The sequence below is a fragment of the Macaca thibetana genome, chromosome 8, assembly GCF_024542745.1.
Source record: "Macaca thibetana thibetana isolate TM-01 chromosome 8, ASM2454274v1, whole genome shotgun sequence".
NCBI classification, from domain to species: Eukaryota; Metazoa; Chordata; class Mammalia; order Primates; family Cercopithecidae; genus Macaca; species Macaca thibetana.
In genome coordinates this window covers 15173556-15195388 of record NC_065585.1, presented here as the reverse complement: position 1 = coordinate 15195388, position 21833 = coordinate 15173556, and the positions used below count along the sequence as shown (strand labels likewise).

Below are 21833 nucleotides of genomic sequence, written 5' to 3'. Positions count from 1 at the left end.
ATAGCCCACTGTGTGTACAAGTATTCCTGGTCCTCTTCATGTCATCCTGTAGAATGAGGCTCAGAAAACCAGCACAAATGCTGATACTCTGGCTACTACTATGATAGAGAATAATCATCTGCCCTTGATCTTTAACACAGGAGTTTCATGTCTTCTACCAGATTCCATGAAAATGTGGCAGGATAACTTATTAGCTTGCAAGTAGGATAAAATCTCAGACCATCATGGTTCTTGACAGTTCTGGGGAAAGAGGGTGGGATGCTGACATAGCCAAAACTCTCTAAGAGAAAGGATAAAGGCTCTGCAGACTGAGTTCCGGGACAAGGGAAGACACCCTGGGATCTGAGAGTGATCCTAGAGGTGGATGGGAAGAAGGTAGGAATAAAGATTCCCCCACCTGTTTACCTGTTAATGAACAGGAGTGGAAACTGAGCAGTGAGAAGTGAGGCTGAAACCAAATGGTGGCTTGGTAGTTGTTCACTATCCTCTGGGCTGGTGGAAGGAGGGGAAGCCCATAATAAGGGCAACAAACCCCATGGTCCCAGGTGAAAGGCTGTGGCTGTGATTGCTGAGCCAAATCCCCCAAACTAAAAGAAATGGTGTAAGTAATGATGGCCTTGCTGCCAAGTACAGAGCTTCAAGTAGACCAAAAACATTAAACTGCGAGAGAATGACCCAAAGTGAATACAAAGCCTTGATTACCAGCACCGAGTTGCTCTCTCCCCTTCCCCACTCCCTGATCCCTCTCTGCCCCAACCCCCAAACTCTTCTGCTTTAATGAGAAAAGACGGTTAGGAATGGGGCTGAGGTCTCCTTGATCCCCAAGATGGACTGAAGGCCAGACATACCAGGAGGTTTGCCCAGAGAAGTTCAGGGAGAGGCTCAAAATTTTTTGGTTCTCTTGGAAATAGGCACCCAGGTAACCATTCTATCTAGTCCTGTCAGGCAGATACTCAGATTAAGCTAACAGGGTCTGGGCAGGGTTTACAGTGGTTAGGAAAATAAATGTGACTTATGGGTGGCATGTTTTGGACCAATTCAATGTGCTATTGTTGCCTCTACGTCACAATGTATAGTAAGAACTGAAAAGCTGGGTGCAGTGGCTCGCACCTGTAATCCCAGCACTTTGGAAGGCCGACGTGGGCAGATCACTTGAGGTTGGAAGTTCGAGACCTGACCAACATGATGAAACCCTGTCTCCAGTGAAAATATAAAATTAGCTGGGCATGGTGGCACGTGCCTGTAGTCCCAGTTACTCAGGAGGCTGAGGTAGGAGAATCACTTGAACCCAGGAGGCGGAGGTTGCAGTGAGCCAAGATCACGCCATTGCACTCCAGTCTGGGGAACAGAGTGAGACTCGGTAACAAAAAAAAAAAAAAAAAAAAAAAAAAGAAGAACTGATGTGTTATCTTTTTGTACTTAAAAGACTCACTTAAGAGCCAGTGAGGTTTTTCCAATCAGAAAGGGCTGTATGTAAAAAAGTGCACTAGTACCTTTGGGGCCCCACGATCCTAAGGACCACTCTGAGCCATAAGTCTCATGATTTCGCTGATGAGAGGATTTGGCAAAAAGAGGCAGCCTCCACCTACAGGTGCCCCTTGTGGTTTTGAACGCTTTGCCTCCCTGACACAACGATCAGGTTTACGCCTTCTGAAAAGCAGCTATTAGCTTGCTTCTGGATTCCAGTGGAAACTGAATGCCCAACTCATGGAGGCCTCACGAGTGTCCAGCCTGATGTTCCTAGGGTCAGCTTACACTCAATGACTAACAATGCGGTAGATCAATGGCAAATGCTTACATGAAACACACCTGGCTTAGCCTTAGCCCCAAGAAGGATCTCAACTTTACATAAAAAAGGGCTGGCACCTAGCCCTTTGGGGAAAACTTGATTCCCTACTCTACCACTGGAGGCAAAGCTACTGGCTCAGTGAAGCCCGCATCCAGTAAATCATCACGTCTTATAGATTTGACATCATCAATATTCTTTCCTGGATATTAGCAACAGCCTTTTAATTTGTCTCCCTGCATCCAATCTCACTTCACCTTTAATACATTCTCCAAAAGCAGTCAGGACAATCTTTCCAAAAGACAACTTGAGTATTTTACTCTCTCCCCTATTAAGATCCTATAATGGTTTCCCCACTGCCTTCAGCTGGAACTGAATGGGACTTGTTAACATGACTCATGCAGATGGTTTACTTCTCATCTACCTCTTTAGCTTCATCTTTCCCACTCTTCCTTTACAGTCTCCATTACTGTCACACTATAACCAGTATCAGTTTCTAACATGACTTCTCTTCAGGCTTTTTGCCTCTCTCTCTCTTCCTACCCCCATGTAAACTCTCCCTCTTGACTGACTGGTCTACTCTTCAGGTCAGAGTTTAGATGACATTACAACAGGGTCTTTTATCTTGAACTAGTTAAGATTAGGTACCTAAGGCAGAGGCGGGCGGATCACGAGGTCCAAAGATCCGAGACCATCCTGGCCAACATGGTGAAACCCCATCTCTACTAAAAATACAAAAATTAGTCAGGCGTGGTGGCATGTGCCTGCAATCCCAGTTACTGGGGAGGTGGAGGCAGGAGAATTTCTTGAACCAGGGAGTTGGAGGTTGCAATGAGCCGAGATCGTGCCACTACATTCCAGCCTGGCGACAGAGTGAGGCTCCATCTCGAAAAAAAAAAGATTAGGTACCTATGTAACACATATCACTGAATTCACACTCTCTCTGTATCTTCTATTCTATTGTAAGGAAGAACCACAAATGATTTATTCACTGTAATATAACCCTACTTATGTGCTCAATAACTACTTGGGTAGTTAATGGCAATCTATATACCACATACTGTGCCAGGTGATCAAAAACAAAATTATTTTTAATAATCATTTGACTTAGAAATACATTAGTAAAATTATATGCTGCCTTCCTTGTTATGTTGAATTGAAATTAACATAAAAATTTCACAACAGTTTAGTGAGGCATGTAATAGGGACGTTATTCCCATTTAATAATCTGAGGATCTTCACATTATCATATAAAGCAAATTTGTCAAATTGAATTCAGTGTTTTTGTCCATACATACTAGAACGTTACAATGAGAAGAATCTCTCAATTAGAGGATTTTTACTGATTAGAGGATTTGGCAAAGGTCAAGTCAACAAGTCAACAAACTATAAAAGTGTACCTCAGGTCACAGGTTTCACAGAATTCAATTCTTTATTATCCTCACTAAGATAAATGGCATAAATAATCCTTAAATTATCACATTATATGTCATATTATGATATGTCATAATATATATTACGATATATGACGTCATATTGCGGCAGGCCAGGTCTCACTCATGCAGGCCTCCACAACAACTGTTTCAGTACTGACTGAGTTGTTCAGTTAAATATTAAAAGCCAGTGCCCTTATACAAAGACTGAGATTAACAAAAGCCCATCACCAGTTTTACCTAGGCCCTTCCTGGGCCTTAAAGCATGATAAAACAATGAACGAAATCTTAACAGGACCCATTTAGGATTAAACAAGTTTTATTGTGGGTCTGAAGAAACTCCCTAGGCCTCCACAAACAAATTTACTGGGGGTCTGAAGGAATTCCCCAAACCTCTGTGATTTTGCAGGAGACAATATAAGGGTAATCACCCACAGCAACTGGACCCATTTAGATTAAGTAAATTTACTGAGGGTCCAGAGGAAGCTCTTCAGGACTTCGACCTTAGTTATAGATTAAAAGAAGTTAATCACTCATGTTATTTAGATGAATGCACACTTACATGTAGACATATAACTCAGAAGGCATATAAGCTCTGGAAAACTTTGTAATTTTGAGTTGGTCTGGCAATAATTTCCAGGCCTTCTCCCTATAACTGGTTGCAGAAAATAAAAACTCTCTTCCTCTCCAGTTCACCTGCATCTCATTGGGCCATGAGAAATAGCAGCCTGACCCTCAGTTTGGTCCGGGAACAATATGACATATGTCACATTATGACATCTGAGACTATGTCATAATTTCTTTCTTATCAAGTGTTTTCTGAAAATGCTTGACCTAAAGTAGTATTCAGGTTAATCTGGATTATCTGAGGACATGCCAATTTATGATTGGAAGGAATAAATATTCTAGATCAATGGTCCCTAACCTTTTTGGGACCAGGAAATGGTTTCATGGAAAACAATTTTTCCACAGACAGGGTGACAGAAGGAATGGTTTCAGGATGAAACTGTTCCACCTCAGATTACCAGGCGTTAGATTCTCACATGGAGCACAAAACCTGGATCCCTCTAATGCACAGTTCACAACAAGGTTCACGCTACTATAAGAATCTAATGCTGTCTCTGCTGATCTAACAGGAGGCAGACCTCAGGGAGTAATGCCGCTCACCTCCTGTTGTGCAGTCTGGTTCCCAACAGGCCATGGCCCAGGGGTTGGGGACCCCTGCTTGAAACACAGTAGAAAGGGTGTGTATCAATCTAGAATTTAATATATATCATACATAATGCATCAACTAAAATATAACAAGAAGAGATTACTGTATTAGCAAAAAATAACTGTACAGGACTCAGGCTTCACAGTGTCACATACAATAGTACCTTAATGTTGATGATCTATCTTTTCAAAATGAATTAAATAGCTACAAAAATATATCTCTGCATTAAGTCTTCTCCTTAAAATCACACAATATCTTTAAAAGTAGTCATTCTGACCCATGGTACCATTATCCAGATGTGAAGGTGTGTTGCAAGAAATGTTTATATTTAAATAATCAAAATTCTAACAATGATTTCTTTGTTTAAAAAGTTTACAAATGTGACTCAGTTGCATTCTAATTACTTGCACAAGTGGGAAAGGGGTGAAACTACAGCTAGCTGTCAGTCCTGTATATGCTTACAGGAGAGTACAGAACAAGTGAACATTATCCATCCTCCATGGCAGCTGAAAAAGAAAAAGTTTTGAGATTTGCTGTTTTAAGTATGTTTTACAAATACTTCATATAAAATATAAGATTAGTACATTGAAATAGAATTTAAGTAAACGTGATGGGTTCAAATGCCGGTCTTCAACATCTCCCACTTGAGAGTATACTTGACAAGTATACGGAATTGGAAATATTTAATTATGATTAATGGCATACCTCTAACCTAAGCTCTCTGAGCCTTACTTTCCTCATGTTAATTAGGAATTAAATAGAAGTTAAACTACACATTGCAGAGTTGTTATAAAACTAATCTAATGGTTAAAAGGAATCTGGCATATAGTAGGTGTTCAATATTACAGCATAATTAAGAGCTAGGATTTAGTGAACTGATCATAATACAGAATGAGCTCACACATCCAACAACATTTATGTGGACTTTCAGAAACTCTAAATGCACAAGAAATTATTTGAATTCACTGTTGTTCATGAATGCTGATAAGATACATATATCAAATGCCCATTCTAAGCAAATAAATCCATTCTATGAACTAAAGTACAACACAAAATCATATCTATACTTCCTCACCCAAAGATCTCAAAGCAAATTAAATAACCCAATATAGCAGTCTTTTTTTTTTTTTTTTTTTTTTTTTTGAGATGGAGTCTTGCTCTGTCGCCCAGGCTGGAGTGCAGTGGCGCCATCCTGGTTCACTGCAAGCTCCACCTCCGAGGTTCACGCCATTTTCCTGCCGAAGCCTCCCAAGTAGCTGGGACTACAGGCGCCCACCACCACACCCAGCTAATTTTTTTGTATTTTTAGTAGAGACGAGGTTTCACCGTGTTAGCCAGGATGGTCTCGATCTCCTGACCTCGTGATCAGCCCGACTCGGCCTCCCAAAGTGTTGGGATTACAGGCGTGAGCCACTGCATCCGGCCAGCAGTCTTAAAAATATACAAGATACCTGAGAAAAACTACAGTTCAGAGCAATCAACATCTTTTTCAAAAATTTTTGCCACATAATTACAAAATGCTGTTACAGTCTAAGATTCTTTGACCTTGCCATTAACTCAATTGTTCAAAACATCATTATTAAGTACCCACTATGCACCAGGCAGGCACTGTGCTAAACTCTGGTGTAGTTACAGAAGAGATCAAAAATAGGAGGTATGCCACTAAGTTATTTCCAACTATTACAGTCTTGTTTTCCTTAAACAATGTAAGAGAAAATTGTAAGTTCTTACAGTTGAATGCATTAATACTTAGTAAGAGTCAAGTAACCTCAAATAAGTGACAATCCAGTATTTTCCCCCACGGGGACTAGGAGTAAAATAAGCACCCCTCTATACTTCTCCATCAATTGTTATTTACTATATAAAGATAAATGACCATTTCAGATATGAGTGAAATACTCTCAAGAGGGACACTAATTTAACCTGTAAATTTTAAAAAACTGTTTATTCCTGAAGAATTCAGAGAAATGAATTTTAACTTCAATTAGTTTAAATGTCAATCAAAAATCTATCAAAAATAAACTGCATTCACTTAGTTTTACTCAACATCTGAAATTATACTTCTTCTGGGGCAACTAGAATTAACTTACTGACCACGCCTCCCTCTGATCAACCAACCACTTTCTTGGGAGAGAAAAATCTAGCCTCTATCCAATTACATAATCTAAAATTCATACTATATAGTCTAGAACGTTTTACAAAGCAAGAGGTTCCTCACAAACAGCTATATCACTATTAAAGTTTTAAAGATTTTTAAAGATTATTATCTAGCAAAACTGTTCTGCAAATACATATTCTTTCTCTCTCTCTCTCTCTCTCTGTCTCTCTCTCTCTCGTTAAAAAATCTAACTGTTGAAGTGGTTATCCAAAACCTAATCAGGGACAAACAGTCAAGTACCTTTTTAACACCAAGCTCCCATAAAACGAAGCTGTTGGAAAATGCTGCCATAAATACTGACAGCAATAGTATCATCATAATAATATGCAGGTAGGTGTGCTTTAGGACTACGAGCCTCTCTTGGAGTTCATTATCATGGATATGAAAGTCACACGAAAAAAAAAAGTGCTGTCATTTCATTTTATGAATGCTGATTAGGGAGTTTCAGTTAACTGCAACACTCTACAAACAGGCTATCAAATAAGCCCCAGTTATCAAGCAGTTCTAGACACAAAGCTTCTGTTTCTATTACTAAATACAATTAAAGAATTAAAAGGATCAGTGTGTTTTTCTTGAGGTATATTTGTCTAAAATGATTTGCGATAGTAAGTCACCAAACAGCGAGTGATTGAAATTCCTTTAGCTATATAAAACACTCCTCTGGAATGCCGATCTCCCACACAGTAACACTTAAAACACACAAAACTGATTGACACACATTTTTCACAGAGATTAAAAAGGTGGCAAACTCAACACACTTACACAGAAGTAGGAAAAAATGTGTAAGCAAATTCCAAAAACCTTTGTCTTATCCAGAATGGCACTCTGTGGTACTCCAAGTATTCGGGCATTTCATCAGTATTCTGCACACAGGGGGTACTCAAAAAATGTTGTTGACAGATGAGACATGAAATATCACCAACAAACATTTCTACAGCAATGTATTAACAGGTAATGTTGCAAATCAGTCAAGGGACCAAGTGAGGAGGAATCCAGAGGAGTAGAAAGAATAATAATCTGCCAAATTTTACACTCAGAGGAAATTAATCCATCATAGAAGTCTTCCAGGAAAAAAAAAAAAAAGGTACTCAGTATGACCCAGAATAGCCAGGAGATTAAAACACACACGCGCGCGCGCGCGCGCACACACACACAGCAATTGCCACTTTCACTACAGTTTGACAGTTATAGATTTGGGTAATTATAGTAGAAATTGCGTGTTTGGAAACAAACTAAGACCACACCCTAAGACTGAGAATCTGGACTTTAAAAGTTGAGCATTAATTAAAAGGACAACGCAGTATCTAAGTTGGAAGGTCTGGCCGCGCAGGTGGAAGGCGAAGTGATGGGGAGCGATAAAGACACCAACTTCAACACCAGTGACCAGGACTGGGTGTTGAGGCGTGGCGAAGACCGGAGGAGAAGGGGGTGTGGAGCTGGGGACAGGAAGAGGGGATGAGGAGGAGGAAAAGCGGCCGCGAAGAGGAAGGAGTGGAGGGAGTCGGGATGGGGTGGGGGGACAACGCCGACGCGGGAGGGACGAGCCGGGGAGCAAGGAGTCACCGGCGGGCGCAGGATCTGGGGTGGGAGGGGGCGGCGAGAGCGCGCTGGAGGTGCCAGTGGAAGGAAGGGGGCGGAAGAAAGGAAGACCCGAATGAATGAGCGCCGGGGGCAGGCCGGGGCCGCGGGGCCGGAGAGGAAGCGGCCCCGGGGCGCCGCGGGGCCGGGGGCGGGCCCAGCGCGCCTGGGAAGGAGGAAGCCCAGCGCCAGCGCGGGCCCCGCCGCACCCGCCTCTTCGCCAAAATGGGGTCGCGGAGCAGGAAAGCGAGGAGTGTGAGGGAAGAGGGGAAAATGGCAAAAACCAATCACTCACCCTCCGCTCGAGCCTCCAGACGCTCTCAGTCCCGCTCCTCCGCCCTCCTCGAGCCGCAGAGGCGGCTCCTCAGCGGCGCTAGGGGGAGCCCCGGGTCCGGAGCGGGGGAGCGGCAGCAGCCGGACCGGGAGCCCCTCAGCACCTGCCCCTGTGGCGGAGCCGCGACAAGCCAAGCGACAGCGGCGGCGGCTCCGAGCGGGGAGGGCAAGTGACCCGGATGTACAGGGTAACGACGAGGAGGGGGAGGGGGGAATGCCAGGAAGTGAGGGCGCCGCGGACCTGTCCGGCCGTGCGCATGCGTCGCACGCCCGCCCCGCAAGGTAAATCCTTAGCCTATCTTCTCCGCCCCTCCTCCCCGCCCCTCCCGAAGGGGCGGGGCGAATCCGGAGACAGGTGGTCGGCGGGCGCGGCGTGCTGTGGAAGGAGGCGTGGCCACCCCCTTGCACCCTCCCCGCCTACTTAAAGGGGCAGCACCTTCGCGCCAAGATAGCTTCTGAGTGGGTTGGGGTCTTCCAGCCTTTCTGAGGTACAGATGGGAAACGGAGGTTCAGAGGTGGCGGTGACCTGCCTCGTCAGCGGGCTTGGAAATGGCAGGAACTGGACATCGGGACTCGATGCTGAGCCCTGCGAAGTTGCCATACCCCACGCCTGGAACCGCTAGGCTGCGGGGCCCGCCTTTCCCCCTCGGGTCAGGTACTGAGCCTCGCCCGCGATTCCCAGAGCGGCACGTGTGCCTGGCAGACGCCCAGCGCCAGGAGACTGCACCGTTACCGCCTGCGATGGTATCGCGGAGACGCCCTTGGGAGGTGAAAAATGATCATTCTGAGAACAACAATTAGACTCCACTTACAACACTCTCAGATAAATCAGACCCCTGTTCTGGGGTCGACTCTGGGCAAAAATATCTAGAGGGCAGAAACTTGGATGTGACAGAGGGCGCAGCCTCTTAATTCCCTAATTCCCCTTTAACTCTTTGAACATAAATGATCCCTTCCCCTTTACAGACAAAAACAGAACATTCCATCTAGCTAGCTTCTCCTAATCCTGTTATAAAGCTGATTTTTTTTTTTTTTTTCATTAACACTAAAGGGGAGAAGATGACAATGTTATCTCTCCCAGGGTTGTTTTCAGTTTGACAGCCGAGCAGATCACTAAGATGGAGGTAAATGATTATGAACATTTTGGGGTCACAGGCCCAACTGAAAATCCCATAAAAGTATGGACTTTTCCCCCCAGTAAAACACATACATGCACACACGTTTGCATAACATATCAAGAGTTTCAGCCGGGCGCGGTGGCTCACGCCTGTAATCCCAGCACTTTGGGAGGCCGAGGCGGGCGGATCACAAGGTCAGGAGATCGAGACCATCCTGGCTAACACTGTGAAACCCCGTCTCTACTAAAAATGCAAAAAAATTAGCCGGGCGAGGCGGCGGGCGCCTGTAGTCCCAGCTACTCGGGAGGCTGAGGCAGGAGAATGGCGTGAACCCGGGAGGCGGAGCTTGCAGTGAGCTGAGATCCCGCCACTGCACTCCAGCCTGGGCGACTAAGCGAGACTCTGTCTCAAAAAAAAAAAAAAAAAAAAAAAAAAAAAAAAGTTTTCATGCAACCAAGGAGCCTATCCATGAAATCCTGATTATGAACGAAGCTCTAGTCAAGGCGCTAAAGTTCCAGTAACTATCTGCGCCTTACTGTATGGGCCAAGAAATCACTCCTTGCCACAAAACACAGAAGGGCAGCCCTTACCTTATTTAGCCTTTTTGTCTTCCTCTTGAGTTATGTAGAAACCAAATGGTATGTAACATGGTGGGCATATTACTTAGAAACGTGTTGAGTCATGGAGAGATGAAGTGGCTTTTTCAAGGCATACACTAGGGGCAACATTCCTAGGCCTCAGACTTTTACCTTAATTATCATACTTCAGGAGGATTCAGGGGTTCTATATTGTAGCTCTTATAATTCTGGTCAATTTCAATGAAACGGAAGGAGATGTTTGTTTGTTTGTCTTGTGACAGTCTTGCTGTCACCTAGGCTGGAGTGCAGTGGCGCGGTATCAGCTAACTGCAACCTCCACCTCCCAGGTTGAAGCGATTCTCCTGTCTCAGCCTCCCAAGTAGCTGGGATTACAGGCGCACGCCACAATGCCCGGCTAATTTTTTGTATTTAAGTAGAGACGGGGGTTTCACCATGTTGCCCAGGCTGCTCTGGAACTCCTGAGCTCAGGCAATCCACCTGCCTCAGCCTCCCAAAGTGCTAGGATTACAGGCATGAGCCACCGCGCCTGGCTGGAGATGATGTTTTGCAAATGTTGATGCTGATAGAAAAGTCCTCATAATCCAAGAAGCTTGGTCCACTTGTCTGACATACTGACATCCAACCTCAGATAACCTGGGTTCAGATGGACCACTGTCCTCAATGTGAACCAGAGGAGGAGTTCATACACGTGCACAGTCCCTTAGATATGAGCTCTGAGTAACCACAAACCTCCTAACCCTATCTCCCACCAAAAGCAGAAATCTTTCATAGTATCTTTAACACGTGAATATCTAGTTCAGCTCCAATATCTCCAACTATAGGGAGCTCATTACTGCAATCATCAGCCTTTGACTATGAGAAACCTCTTTTACAGTAAGCTGATGCACAACAATTTTCATCCACTGTCCTAATTTTATCTATGGAGAGCAATATAGACATGACGCTGGCCTAGGGAGCTTACAGTCCAGCAAAGAAGCAGTCCACTGAGAAGTGATAATAATAAAATACTGGACCAGGTACAGTGGCTCACGCCTGTAATCCCAGCACTTTGGGAGGCCGAAGCAGTGGATCACGAAGTCAGGAGTTCGAGACCAGCCAGGCCAACACGGTGAAACCCTATCTTTACTAAAAATACAAAAATTAGCTGGGCGTGGTGGCAGGAGCCTGTAATCCTAGCTACTCAGGAGGCTGAGGCAGGAGAATCGCTTGAACCCAGGAGGTGGAGGTTGCAGTGAGCCGAGATCTTGCCACTGCACTCCAGCCTTGATGACAAGAGCGAAATGCATCTCGAAAAATAATAATAGTAACAAAATACGATGAGTCCTGTGAGGAACATGGAATGCCCCTCTCAGATGCACCTTTCTCCTTAGCTGCCCTGGGCCCATTCCTGCCATGTACAAGAACTCACAAGTTCTTCCATTATCCCATGTGGGAATTCCCTGAAAGAGGAAGCTGGCTCAGAAAACAAGACCCCTATGAGAAGTGCTGAACTTATTCTACAATCCTTTCTTCATCATTGTGCATGAATGTAATCACATTTTCTCTGAGGTCAAAGCTTTCAAAGATTTATGTTGAAAAATTGAACAAAAGATGCAAAAAAAAAAAAAAAAAAGGCTTACATAAGAGCACTAGTCTCTTAATGATGATTTACGCATTGTGGATAGCTGTACACTGTACTAAACTCTAAGCTCTTGACTTGTTTTCTTCTTTTGCTTTTTCACAACCATCCTATATGGTACTATTATCAGGCCCATTTTATAAATGAGGCAACCGAAACTCCATATGCGACAGATCCAGGATTCAAACCCAATCTGTCAACTCCACAGTTTCTATGGACACTGCATTGTCTCTATTTTTTTAAATGTCACAAGGTCCTGTGGCTTTCCTGCAGTGCTGTTTTCTTGGAAACTTTTATTGATTATTAAATCAGTTTTAAAACACTATAGAGAATAAATGGTTTCACTCAATCATTGATTCATTCAATCAACACACATTCTTGCCCCCCTACCCCCACCCCGCTACTGTGTCCTAGGCATCAGGCTGAGGGTCTGGGAAGAAGGACAGTAAGACATCGAGTTCCTGCTCCAGAGGGGCTGCGAGTTTAGTGAAAGGACAGGCTGTCATTCTTGCACTTAAAACAAAGCATGACTCCTTATAATTCAGAAGGGTAGAGGAACCAACTTTCCCTGGGACAACTGTGAAGGCTTCACAAAGAATAGGACCTTTGGCCAGGGGCAGTGGCTCACACCTATAATCCCAGTATTTTGGGAGGCTGAGGCAGGCAGGTCACTTTGGGCCAGGAGTTCGAGACGGCCTGACTAACATGGTGAAACCCCATCTCTACCAAACAAAACAAAACAAAAACAAATTAAACGAACACGGTGGCACATGCCTCTGTAATCCCAGCTACTTGGGAGGCTGAGGCAGGAGAATCACTTGAATCCAAGAGGCAGAGGTTGCAATGAGCCAAGATTGCACCACTGCACTCCAGCCTGGGCAACAGAGTGAGACTCCATCTCAGGGAAAAAAAAAAAAAAAAAGAATGGGACCTCTGAGCTTGGTCTTGAAGGGAAGGGGAAAGGGCCAAGAAGAAAATACGGGGGCCAAGGGTTGGGGGGGATTGTGGGGGTGCTGTGACACACTGAGATTGTAAAGGACACCACACACCACCCTAAGAAGTTTGAGCTTGCCTTCTGAAGGCAACCACAAGTAGAGACGCTTCTAACCAAGGGAGACACATAATCAGATATGTTTTATATTAGAATCACTCTGACCACAGGGTCCAATATGGACTACAGTGGTAGAGAGAACATAGGGCCAGCAAACCACTTAAGAGGCTGCTGTGGGGTCCAGGAGAGGGATAAGGAGAGAGCCTGCACAAGGAAACTGGTAGTGAAGATGAAGAACAGGCACCGGAATTAAGATGCTAACTGATGCAGAATCTGCAAGTTCAATCTGGGGGAAGAGGAGACTGGGGTTGTCGGGATGACCCAGAGGCTCCTGGCTTAGTAAACTGGATGGTGACACCACGTGATATCAATACTTTTACACAGTTTTCAGTCCTCTTATCTTCCAGTCTTTATCCATGTAAATGCACATTGCTTTGCCAGGTGCGGTGGCTCACATTTGTAATCCCAGGAGTTTGGGAGGCCAATGCGGGCAGATCACTTGAGGCCAGGAGTTCGAGACCAGCCTGGCCAACATGGTGAAACCCTGTCTCTACTAAAAATACAAAAATTAGCCAGGCGTGGTGGCACATGCTTGTATTCCCAGCTATTCTGAAGGCTGAGGCAGGAGAATCGCTTGAGCCCAGGAGGCAGAGGTTGCAGTAAGCTGATATCCCACCACTGCACTCCAGCCTGGGCAACAGACTGAGACTCTGTCTCAAAAAAATAAAAAACAAAAATAAATAAATAAATAAATAAAGGCACATTGCTTTCACTGGTTTCTTCAGATATGTGCAACTCTTTCCCAATACTTTCTCATATTTCTACACACTCACATCTATCATTTTAATGACTACAGAGTATTTCATCATACTGAAATACCTCAGTTTCTTTCAGTTGCTAAAGTTCCACACCCTACATGGCTGGTTTACCCCCTAGACCCATTTGGCTTTGGGTATTTTGCAAGGGATGAGTTGAGCCTCTAGGGAAAAAGAGCCTTTAGGCAAAAGGTATTGGAGAAGTGTGGCCTCGAGGGTCAGGGAAGCTGCAACTCTCCTGGGAGGGGCCTGGGCAACCGCATTCCTGTATTGCAGGTAGAAAATGCAGAACTATGGAAAAGAACCTGTCATCCACGGGGAGCCTGAGGTCCAGTTCTCTACAGAAGCTGGTTCTCATGTCCTAACCTCCCTAATCCATTTGTTCATCCATGTGTTCATATATTCACTCCTTCTAAGCATTCCTGTGAATTCAGAGAGCAACACAGCAAAGCTGAAACCACCTTTACGCTCTGGATGTAACCTGGTCAGGCTTTGAAACCTGCTTTACAGCTTACACAAGTTATTCAACATCTGAAAGCATCAGTTTCCCCCACAAGTCTGTTGTGTTAACTCAGAGAAAACTTGTAAAATGCTAGGGACTGAACTAGGCACAGACTAAACTCAATAACTGTTTTCAGTCTTGGTTTTCTCCTTAGGCTTTTTTGACTCCCACCACTGTACCTTGAGTTTCTTTTTTTCTATTTTTATTTATTTATCTTTTTGAAACAGAGTCTTGCTCTGTCGCCCCAGGCTGGAGGGCTGTCAAGCGATCTCCACTCACTGCAGCCTCCGCCTCCCGGGTTCAAGCGATTCTCCTGCCTCAGCCTCCTGAGTGAGTAGCTGGGATTACAGGCATGTGCCACCACACCTGGCTAATTTTTGCATTTTTAATAGAGATGGGTTTCACCATGTTGGCCAGGCTGGTGTTAAACTCCTGACCTCAGCTGATCCGCCCACCTTGGCCTCCTAAAGTGCTGGGAATACAGGCGTGAGCCACTGTGCCCGGCTGTACCTTGAGTTTCTGACCAAACCCACTGGGCAACCATTCATGAGCTGGAGCTCAGGTTCTGAATCTGCCAGAGTGAAGTACACCCACTCACTTGATCTTCGCTTCCTTTCTGTGAAATGGGGATAAGACTGTCTGCTTCTCAGAAATGTTGGGAAGCTCTCATGAAGACTGTATAAGAAAATACTTTCAAGGCTCCAAAGCACTATATCATTATTGACTGTTAACTGCTATTAGAGACATTCTGTTTTCTTTGTTTTTCCTTTTAAAAAACTCTGACCTCAGCATAAGCTCCCTGGATTGTAATTACCGGGTCAAAGGATCTGAACATTTTTATGGTTCCTGATTTGTTATTGCCCAGTTGTCCTTAGAGAAGACTACATTTTGCTGCCAGCCTTCACTCAAAGACATGTTTCAGTATGGTGCAGCACCTAGAGGATAGTTTTTGCTGCCTCTGTATCCAGTCTCACTCCTCAATTGAACATTCAGGGAGTTCTATCAACTGATACTCTCTTCCTTTTCACAGGATGAATGAACACCGAATCCTTGAGGAAAGAGACATCTCCAAACATTTCCACCATAGTCAGGGACTCCAGTGTTACCTTAGGGATGAAGACTCCATGGATATTTAACGAAGAAAGGGGAAGAGGACAGGGGACAGAGGCCTGAGAATCTCCTGGGAAGGGCTAGAAGCTCATCCAGCATTGAAAGATGACATCGGAGCCGCTATTCAAAAAGAACCCGAGTAAGAAGGCAACCAATCAAACTGACACCTTCCTGTTATTTAGCAAAACATTAACCAATCTCACAGGAGCCAGAAAGCTGTCCCCCGAGTTACAAGGTTTATCTCTGAGCCTCCATCACATTTGCAAATCTAACATATTTCTCACAAGTGGGGCAACTCCAAGTCTCATTTCCCCAACCCTTCAGGTCACCTGCAGGAAGAAAACAGGGTCCCACCGCCTCACACTGGCTGTTCTCTTCTGTGCCTCGAGTACGCTTTCCAGTCTCTTCACTTGGCTGTTTGTCAGCCTTCAGGTTCAAAGCGGTTCCCCCATCGCCATTCCAAAGGTGAACCCCCCCGACCTTCACTCATTCCCTAGCATGTCACTGGTGTTTCTCCTTCACAGCGCTTATCACAAACACTAATTCTTTCCTTTTTTTTTTTTTTTTTTTGAGAGAGAATCTCGCTGTGTCCCCTAGGCTAGAGTGCAGTGGTGCGATCTCAGCTCACTGCAACCTCCACCTCTCAGGTTCAGGTTCAGGTGATTCTCCTGCCTCAGCCTCCCGAGTGGCTGGGACTACAGGCACAAGCCATCATGCTCAGATAATTTTTTTCGTGTTTTTAGTAGAGACGGGGTTTTGCCATGTTGGCCAAGCTGGTCTCAAACTCCTGACTTCGAGTGATCCTCCTGCCTTGGTTTCCCAAAGTGTTGGGATTATAGGTGTCAGCTACCGCACCCAGTCTCTAATTATTTTACATTTTTAGCTTAAAAATGTTTTAACTAAAAAAAAAAACAAAGAAATAAACAACCAAAAACCACCTCTTGTTACAATGTCAGCTGTGACGCCAGAGACGGAGCCATCACTGTGCCCACTGCAGTTCCTGCCACGGTGCCCGGACCCTAGGAGAGCCTCCCTAAATATGTTGAATGAATGGATAAAAAAAGGGAGGACCCAAGCAGTAAATGAGGTGCCCCGATGCACTATGCACCCTGATTATATGAGTAATACATATTGATTGCAGCAAAAAAATTTGAAAATACATATGAGCAAATGAAAGAGAATATAAACACCCATGATCCAACCACCCACACCATATGGACAACCTTCCAAATGTTTTTCCTGTCTATATCTAGATAAACGCAGCACATATTTTTATTAAAATGGTTCATTTACTGAATTGTAATCTGCTGTCTTTCATCTCACAGTGTATCTTTATCAACCTTCCTTAATAAAGGAACGTCAGCCACACCACTGTTAAAGGCTATATAATACTCCCCTGTGCGGCTAAACCATGAAGTGTTGAATGAATCTGGAGTTCAGCTGAGGGGAGGTTTCTTCAATGTCAATAAAGGTAAAATGCTTTATCCAGCACTTCCCCCTTGCCAAGTTTCCCATTTTTTCCCTCTGTGTTTGTATTGCTTTAGAGCTGTATTTCTACAGAACTGTATTCCCCACCGCCCATTCACCACCTGGAGTTATTAGAGTCCTTGTCAACTAGAGAAGCAAAATTGTTTGCAGCCGGAAAAGCTGACGTATGACGAAGCAAGGACGATGCCTTGAAGTTCAAATTGGGAATCTGCTGCTGACACAGGAAACAGAAATGAAGAGTGTGCTTTCTTGCCAAGATTTGAATAGGGAGAAGAGGAAAAGATTTTCTGCACGCCTTCACTTTTTCCCAAGCCCTACCCTCGAGGAGAGTTTTTTCCCAAGGGATAGGCTGTTCCCCCATGCTGACTGATGCTGTAAGCAGTTTGCAGACCAAGCCCGTGGCTCCATTTACAGACTCACTGGCTGCATAAAAATCCAAGAGGGCATGCTCAGAATGTGCCACCCCTTCCACTAACAGCTCTTTCAGCCCCTGCTGTGGTTCAGCAGCACAAAGGACTGCTCACTTGGCATGTTTAGCTCTGATAATTCCATTCCTTCCATCAGGAAGAGGCACAGGAACAGAAGGGCGCCACCTGAAGGAAGGGACAAGATGCCATAAAATCATAGATGGCTCCAGAGGAACAGTAGGGAGAAAAATGGCTGGGTGGGCCATTCATTTCTGAGCTTCACCCCACTGTGACCCCAAAACCTACAGAGAGGTTAGTTCATCTCTGCTTTTCCACCCACCTTACATAGTACACCATCAGAATTAGATGAAGTCTTTGCCTATAGAAAAAAGAGAATTCCAGGTGGTGGCTCACGCCTGTAATCCCAGCACTTTGGGAGGCCAAGGTGGGAGGACTGCTTGAGCCCAGAATTGCTTGAGACCAGCCTGGGCAACATGACAAGACCCTGTCCGTAGAAAAAAATTAAAAACAAAGGAAAATTAGCCGAGTATCGTGGTGTGAGCCTGTGGTCCCAGTTACTTGGGAGGCTGAGGCAAGAGGATTGTTTTGGCTCATAAGGTCAAGGATGTAGTGGGTTGTGATTGCACTAATGCACTCCAGCCTAGGCGGCAGGGTGGGACCCTGTCTCAAAAGAAAAGAAAAAGAGAATTCTTAATTTTGTCCAGAGTCATTAATTTATCAATGACATTTTAAAAGATTGATAAACTATACTAATTTATCAATGCCCTTAAAAAAAAGATTTTTTGTGTGTTTTACAGAAAGACCATCATTAGAAGACAAAAGGATTTAATCTGAAATATAATGACAGAAGGAACTATTACCACCAATAACCTCTGATCAATCGCTTAGTTTCTGCCAGTATTATAGAAAGTGATTTCTACCCATTTATAATGTAATCCTTACAACATTATGAAAGATATTTTATTACCTCCCTGTTTTCAGGTGAGAAAATGGAGGCACAAACAGTTCAAGTACTTTGCCATAGGTCACATACCTACGAGGAGGTGAACCAGGATTCTAGACCAAGTCTTAGCTCCCTGCTTTGCATAAATAATTCCATCTGCCTTGCTTCCCCACTCCTTTTTCCTTTCTGTAAACATTAACTAAATCCCTCAGTGTCCAAGCTCCACCTGAAATACTACACTAAGCCTGGGCATGGTGGCTCATGCCTGTAATCCCAGCACTTTGGGAGGCCGAGGTGGGTGGATCACCTGAGGTCGGGAGTTCGAGACCAGCCTGACCAACACATGGAGAAACCCCACCTCTACTAAAAAAAAATACAAAAATTAGCCGGGCGTGGTGGCGCATGCCTGTAATCCTAGCTACTCGGGAGGCTGAGGCAGTTGAATCGCTTGAACCCAGGAGGCGGAGGTTGATTGTGCCATTGCACTCCAGCCTGGGCAACAAGAGCAAAACTCCATCTTAAAAAATAATAATAATAATACTACACTACTTATCTATAAAACAGGCACAATTATCACCTATCTCACTGTGTTACTGTGAGAACTGACTAGAACTTAGGAAATTGCCAATTCCAACTGTCCTTGGCTATACAAAGCAACAATTACATATGAAACATAATCAGTAAAAGGTTGGTAAAACTTAAATGTTTGGTAAACTCTTAAATAAATGTATATACTTGATTATCTTGGTTTTTGACATTTGCTTTTTTTTTCTTAATTGGAGAGTTTGGGGGATTTTTGTTGACAATTGCTGTTTTAATCTTCAGACTCGGAAAGTTGTATAAGATAGAAGCTGAGAGTCAGACCCCGGGCTTGGTCAGACTTAAGTTTTAATCCCTTCATTTTCTCAAATATAAAATAAAGTGTCTGGGCACGGTGGCTCATGCCTGTAATCCCAGCACTTTGGGAGGCCACGGCAGATGGATCACCTAAGGTCAGGAGTTCGAGACCAGCCTGGCCAATGTGGCAAAACCTTGTCTCTATTAAAAATACAAAAATTAGCCAGATGTGGTGATGTGTGCCTGTAATCCCAGCTACTTGGGAGGCTGAGACAGGAGAATCGCTTGAACCCAGGAGGCAGAGGTTGCAGTGAGAAGAGACTGTGCCACTGCACTCCAGCCTGGGTGACAGAGCAAGACCGTCTCAAAGAAAAAAAAAAAAAAAAGAAGAAACTATGGTACTCATTATCAGATGTATATTATTTCATGTAGAATGCTTAGCACAGGGCATAGAAAATTTAAGAGCTCAGTAAATATTAACATTTTCTATTATTTATTATTATTGTTGTTTTTATTAATAGACTTGCTTTCGTTAAGATGCTATTTGTATAAAGCTGCCCACTGCAGCATTATTTTTAATAAAAGCCAGACACAAATTAAATTTCTCACTATAGGGAAATGGCATAGTAGGATTCTGAAAGAACCATCTTTAGAATTAATGAAAATCACTTTAATTAAAATGTAAGCCCCTGCTCTGCTATTTGGGGGCAGTATGATTTTGAGCAAGTCATTTCTTTTATCTGGACCTGTTTCCTCACCTCAGAAATGAAGGGTTTGCTCTCAATGACTCCATGTCCTCTCGTGATTTAAAGTTATATGGTCCTGACCGGACACGGTGGCTCCCGCCTATAATCCCAGCACTTTGGGAGGCCAAGGCAGGCAGATCACTCGAGGTCAGGAGCTTGAGATCAGCCTGGCCAACATGGCGATACCCCGTCTCTACTAAAAATACAAAAATTAGACAGGTGTGGTGACGGGCACCTATAGTCCCAGTTACTCAGGAGGCTGAGGCGAGAGAATCGCTTGAGCCTGGGAGGCAGAAGTTGCAGTGAGCTGAGATTGTGCCATTGCACTCCAGCCTAGGCAACAGAGTGAGACTCCATCTCAAAAACAAAACAAAGCAAAAAAATAAGTTATATAGTCCTAAGGTTCTCAATAAATTAAAATCCATCAACATCAAGGACAACATAAAACTGAGGACATAAGAAAATGGTAGAAATAGCCAGGCGCGATGGCTTATGCCTGTAATCCCAACACTTTGGGAAGCCGAGGCAGGCGGATCATGAGGTCAGGAGTTCGAGACCAGCCTGGCCAGCATGGTGAAATCCCCATCTCTACTGAAAATACAAAAAATTAGCTGGGCGTGGTAGCATGTGCCTGTAATCCCAGCTACTTAGGAGGCTGAGGCAGGAGAATTGATTGAACACAGGAGGCGGAGGTTGCAGTGAGCCAAGATTGTGCCACTGTACTCCAGCCTGGGTGACAGAGCGAGACTCCATCTCAAAAAAAAAAAAAAAAAAAAAAAAAATGGTAGAAACACAAGATACTATTTTATGAATATTCCCAATCTTCTTTCACCCTACTCTTTGTTTCCATAACAGTTGTCACCTCCTAACATCATCTGTATTATGTTTATTGTCTTTCTCCATGAACTAGACCTAAGTCCATGACAGTAGGAGTTTATGGCTGGTCTGTCCACGAATGTGTCCCCAGCCCCTGGAACAATGTCTGGCATATAGTAGGAGCTCAGTTAGCATTTGCTGAATTTAAAAATGTGAATATTAAGTTAAAAGAACAAAATACAAAACTACATATATCATAAAATGCAAAATTACATTTATAATTATGTATATTACATGTATATGTATATATATAATAAATATGTAATAAAGTTTTATACATATAACAGAATGCAAAAGTATATATATAATTAATATAAAATATGTACCCCTATGGGGAAATGGTAGAGAGGGTAAGAGAAGGTAAAACTCAATGATAACAAGATGAATGTGGGAATGAAATAATATTCTTTTTCGTTTTCCTTTAATGTTTTGAACCATTTTGTTTGTCCAAAAAGATGGCATTTTAAAAAGGAAGAGTGTGAACAGGAGAAAAATGGAAGAGAAAAGAAATCAGAAGTGGCCAAGGGAGAGAACCTGATGGAGAAAATGAGGAAAGATAGGAGAGGCCAAAGCAAACAGAAAGCTCATGGCTGGTGGTTACTCTATTAATGGAAATAGAATCACACAGGCAGAAAGAAAAGTAGGTAGATAAAGGAAAGACAATTTACCTTGAACTTTTAATTACAAGCTAATATCTATTAAACTACTCCTAGGTTGATAGAATTTCCCCATTAACTGCCTCAATCCACAGAAGCTTTGGTAAATTTCAGCACAAAGGAACACTTGGAACTGTTATGTGTTACTGTTCTTTATTCTGAATCTTCTGTTGATCTGCTGCTTTGGAGGTAAGAAGAACGAGGCCCACATTCTAAAACGGGCTGAGTACCACAGGCATTTTCATTAGCCAACTGATCCATCAAGCATTCCATCTAGGGCCACCTACTTGGGGGAACACAGAGTGTAGGAAACAGATTTATTTTCCAGGGGATGAAAGGCGCATCACTTACTCCAATACAAAGCAACACACAACTGCCAAATAAATGACACGGACAATATGTCCTGTAAAATTAAAGGGCTAGAAGAGTTCCTTCCAGCGTGGGAAGGTCAGGGGAGAGGGGGCAGGCAGATGTCCAGGGAAGGACTTGTCCTGCACTTTATCCAATAACAGGGACCCTAGTGCTGTTCGTGAGCTGACTCTTGA

At 43.8% G+C, this 21833-nt stretch overlaps 1 protein-coding gene and 1 long non-coding RNA gene across 14 annotated transcripts in view; one reads left to right on the top strand and one right to left on the bottom strand.

Moving 5' to 3' along the window:
* Positions 1 to 21833, bottom strand: part of CYRIB (CYFIP related Rac1 interactor B) — a 174259-nt gene that overhangs the window by 90454 nt on the left and 61972 nt on the right. For 3 of the 13 annotated variants that reach the window (XM_050801611.1, XM_050801621.1, XM_050801617.1), the window contains exon 1: positions 8464 to 8659. The exons of the other annotated variants lie outside the window; for them this stretch is intronic. The gene's annotated coding sequence lies outside the window, so the exon portion shown is untranslated. Of the gene's footprint in view, positions 1 to 8463; positions 8660 to 21833 lie in introns of those variants that run through there. 13 annotated transcript variants of the gene reach the window in all.
* Positions 8698 to 16780, top strand: LOC126961357 (uncharacterized). The gene is made up of 3 exons (XR_007728278.1): positions 8698 to 8783; positions 15235 to 15453; positions 16640 to 16780. It is a non-coding gene; the product is annotated as an uncharacterized LOC126961357 (long non-coding RNA).